Source organism: Echinops telfairi, unplaced genomic scaffold (genome assembly GCF_000313985.2).
Source record: "Echinops telfairi isolate 266 unplaced genomic scaffold, ASM31398v2 ScPeMD7_31;HRSCAF=116, whole genome shotgun sequence".
In the NCBI taxonomy this organism is placed as follows: Eukaryota; Metazoa; Chordata; class Mammalia; order Afrosoricida; family Tenrecidae; genus Echinops; species Echinops telfairi.
Window position 1 is genome coordinate 29,493,381 of NW_022103928.1, and position 4,922 is coordinate 29,498,302.

Here is a 4,922-nt window from a genome sequence, read left to right on the forward strand (position 1 = left end):
CGGAGGTAAGCTTAAAAACACAAGGGGACACGCCACCAAATGCTTCCGTTCCTGGGCCGAGCGAGGTCCAGGCACTCTGGCAGGAGTCGGACCCAACCCAGGGAAGCATATGGCAGCCAACTAAAAAGGGGGGGAAGGGAAAGCACAAAAAGAGGAGGACGTGGATAGTGGGGCATCAGGGCACTAACCCACCCATGGGGAGGGTACTGTTCACGAGAAAGGGACCAGACCTCAACCTGGGGCACCAAGCTTAGAGGGCACCTTGGCGGCAAGAAGCAGTGAACTAGCAGAAAGGTTGGCAGGGCCAGCCCAGTCGCAGGTACCTTGACCCCTGCCCCAGAAGAATGCACACAGAGGACAGCACTGAAGATACAGCCTGGGGAGAGGGGCGGGTCTGCCCAGGCCACACAGGAGTAAACTAACAGGGAAAGGGAGAGGACAACATTCTGGCCCACCAAACCTCGAGGATGACATTCCTGCTCAGAGCAGCCAATGCACAGGGTGGTCCGTGGGGCTGCCCCACCTGGAGACACGACTGCACACTCAACGACCCACAGTGCTGTGGGGGACAGCACAGGAGACACAGTGAGAGAACAGTGTCTGGTCTGACACCCCCCCCACACACACACACACACACGCACAACAGGGCGAAACACAAAGGGAGCGCAACAGAGCAGCCAGGGGAGCAACGCAACGAAGTCCCCGAGGAATCCCCAAAATAGACTTTGGAATTGGTGGGCAGTGCTTGGCACTTCACCAGATCTGACTGGAAAACATTCAGAAGAGGCAGCAGACAGACCTGGAACTATTTATAGGCTTTCCCCCCCTTTTTTCTTTTTCTCATGTCTATTCATACAAGATAGGCAAGATAAACAATCCTGAAGAGAAAATAATGGGGCCGATGGCTCTGGGGGGACCTGGGAGAGGAGGAGGGGGGAACCAACAAACCCAGGGACGAGGGAACAATTAGAGATCTAAAATCGATGGCAAAGGGCATAGAATGCCTGGTGGGGTTTGATCAAGTGCAATGTAGCTGAGAGAAAGTACTTAGAATCAAATGAAGGTAGAACATGATAGTGGGACAGGAGGAATGTAAAAAGAAATAGAGGAAATAACTAGGTGGCAAAATATATTTATAGAGTACAAATATAGGTATGCACATATGTAAATACATAAATATATTAATAGGGATATAGGTCTATGTACATATAATTAAATGTTAAGTATCAAGGTAGCAGATGGACATTGGGTCTCTACTCAACTACTCCCTCAATGCAAGAACATTTTATTATATTAACCTGGCATTCCATGATGCTTACCTTCCCAACACAGTCGCTGAAGTCAAAATGGGTGCATGCGCAAATGTGGTGAAGAAAGCTGATGGTGCCTGGATATTAAAAGATATAGTGTTTTGGGGTCTTAAAAGCTTGAAGTTAAGCAAGTGGCTATCTAGCAGAGAAGCAACAAGTCCACATGGAAGAAGCACACCAGCCTGTGTGATCACGAGGTATCATGTCAACAGGATCAGGTATCAGGCATCAGATGACCCAAAAGAAACAAATATATTGCAAATGATGGAGGTCGGAGAGGAGACTCAAAGCCCATCTGTAGACGATTGGACATCCCCTCACAGCAGGGCCACAGGAAGGGATGAGCCTGCCAGGGTGCAGTACAGCACCAAGGAAACACAGCATTCCTCTAGTTCTTTATTGCTTCCTCCCCGCCACTATCATGACCCCAGTTCTACCTTATAAACCCAGCTAGACCAGAGCATGTACACTGGTACAGATCAGAGCTCTGGACACACAGACCCAGGACAGATAAACCCCTCGGGAACAGTAAGGGGAGTAACGATACCAGGAGGGTAGGGGAAGGTGGGGGGAGAAACAGAACTGATGATCCGAGTATAACACACACACCCTCTCGGGGATGAACAACAGAAATGTGGGTGAAGGCAGACAGCAGATGGTGTAAGATATGAAAATAATAATAATTTATCGTTTATAAGGGGTCCATGAGGATTGGAGGGCCGGGGAGAGAGGGAATAAAGAGGAGCTGATACCAAGGGTTCAAGTAGAAAGAAAATGTTTTGAAATGATGGGAACTTAAGTACAGATTGTTTGATAGAATTGATAAATGGATTGTTACTAGAGCTGTAAGAGCCCCCAATAAAATGATTGATTACTAATAATAAAAAGATTGTGTCAGAGATTGTGGTAAGTGCCCTAAGAAAACGGGGTCACGAGGGAGAACTGCTGTGGAGGTGAGCAGCACCCCAGTTTATTTTGGTGGTCAGAGGAAATGACTCCACCGCAGTGCCATGAGCGCTGATATTTTCAGTGTCAGGGAATCCACCAAAAAGGGAGAGGGTCCCAGGCAGAACAGTGTGTGCAAAGGCCCTGAGGTGGAAATGCTCAAGCACAGCTCAGTGCCGACTCTCAGTGACCCTGCAAGAGGGGCGGGAACTGGCCCGCAGGGTTTCCAAGACTGGAACTCTTTACGGAAATAGCAAGCCTCGTCTTTCTCCCTCGGAGTGGCTGGTGGTTTCGAACTGTTGGCCTCTGGATTAGCAGCCTACACTTCACCGCTGAGCGATTCTGGAGCAGCCAGTGGGAGGAGGAGCTGGGGCGTAAACACAGAGGGTGCCCACGGAAATGGAAATTCCAGATATGCGATGAGTGGTTTTTTAGTCTAAGTAGAGGCATTCCCTGGGTGATGAATGAGAGTTGTCCCAGGGTGTCTTTAAGTCAGATTTGTAGGTGAGCTGGGAGAGCTGCAGACACTGCCTGCCCAGCCTTACTTCAGGGCAAGAAAAGGCTCCGAGCCTCTCAATCCTGTGACAGCCGCACCTCTAACAAGGGAGCAGGGCTTTGATGAAGAAGTTGTTGCTTGTCAGGGTGATTCAATTGTTTCAACGTGAGGGCAAATTTACACAACACTACGCAGCCCAGGTGGTGTGGTGGTTATGTGCGGGGCTCTAACTGTCAGGACAGCAGTTCAAAACCACCAGCTGCTGAGGGAGAAAGACCAGGTGTCCTACCTCCTTTCCCACAGGGGCAGTTCTACCCTGCTCTACAGAGACGGAACTGGCTCGATGGCATTGAGCTTGGGATACGTTTTGTTTGTTTTCTTGAAAGAGCCAAGTACCAATTGGCCGTGAAGTCCAGCTCAAAACCCAGGGATGACCGTTATGCCTCAAGTATTGTTGTGGGATGAAAAAACCATCCACGTTGATCTGATATCTAATTCGGATTCGCCTGGAGGCCCTGTGTTCATCTGACAGCTCTCCTGGAGGGGATCGTGGGGACAGTGAGTGCGCAGATGCGGGCTCACAGGGCACGGCCGACCGGCAGGGCCTCTGTGGGCCTAGCTGTAGCTGGATTCTAGGGTGAAGGGCCCGATTCAGAGGTGCAGAGCCTGCCTTGTCGTGGGCATTCTTTGCTTCATGAGGAAGTGTCTGTCAGGAGCCCCAGACGCGCCGTTTGAGTCGCCCACGTTACCAGCAGCCCTCCAGAAGATGACTCACCGCAAGCGACAGGCAGGAGAGCCAGGCTACAGCCTGCTCTTCGCGGGAGAGCCTGGCTCTTCTAAAGCTGACGGGGGAGGGGAGGGGACACGGTACTCCCAGAGGGATGTTAAAATTAGAATGACCGTGTGCTCTTCATTAGCGATGCAGTTGGTGCTCAGGAGTCCGCAATGGCTTCCGTCAGGAAGGGGCAAAGCTGAGGTCGGCTCTGTGAGTCTTCATGAGGAGCTGGGAGAAGGCCCCAGGGAGGCTGACCTGTCTTCTCCGAGAGGGACATAGTTTCAAGATCAGGGTACCCCCCCCCCAAAAAAAAAAATCACAGCAACTGTATGAATTGATGTGCTACCTCAGGGCTGTCTGCCCTCTCTGGGCCTGGGCCTCAGTTTCCCATCCGTACCATCAATTCCAGGGGGGCTCCAGCCCTGGGGGAGATGGAAGGAGGAACCCTGGGGCCAGAGGTGGACACCAATCGATGAGGGCTCAGTTGGCCTCCCGCTCACTAGTACTTGTTGACTAAATGAGTAAATGAACGAGGACCCTTGGCACACCCTCCTTTTGTGGGCAGGGCTATTTTAAGGACTTCCTTCGATTCTATTTTGGCATTTCCACAGCATGTCTCATCAGACATATTAAAAGGCGCCCACCAGCCTCATTAAATAGTAGTGTATATATATATGTAGCTGGAAGAGTTGGAGTTGAGATGCAATTGATTGGTTGAGTAATGCTACATTCTTCTGCCGACGTTTAATTCAACATTCATTCGTTGTGATGTGACAGTAGTTGGGTTTTTTTCCCTCTCCCCTCCCTCCACTCCCAGCGGAGCCACATCCATGCACCCTGGTCAGATAGCTGGTTTTCAGAGTCAAATGGGGTCAATCTTTTCTGGGTCTCAGGATACCCAGGCCCACAAGGGACAGGCTGGGTAAGATGGCTGGTTGTGTGATGGCCCTGTGGCCTTGCTCCTGGAAGGAGCTCCTGTTCCAGGCTAGGATGAGTCAGGAGGCTCCCACGACAGACACAGGTCTATGGGGCCAGAGAAAGGAAAGATGGGTGTCCCACCCAAGGGAGCCAATCTGCCAGCCTTTCACCACCTCGTCAGATTCCAGTTGGTAAGTAGAAGCAGCAGACCCCCTCACTTCTGTTGCCCCTGGGGCGATTTTTGTTGCTAAGCACCTATGGTAGTTATATAATTTGAGAGGATTATGAGTGAAGGGGTGGAGTCTGGCCTTTCAATCAAGATATAACCGATGAGGCCTCTGTGTGGACATGGCCTTCTCCTGAGAATTCTGGGAACTCCTGTATCTCCTCCTTGGAGATGAGAGACACTTCTCGCTCTGCTCACTCCCTGGGAGACCTCCACTGACAAGACACACGGCACTATGCCCTGGGAGCTGGA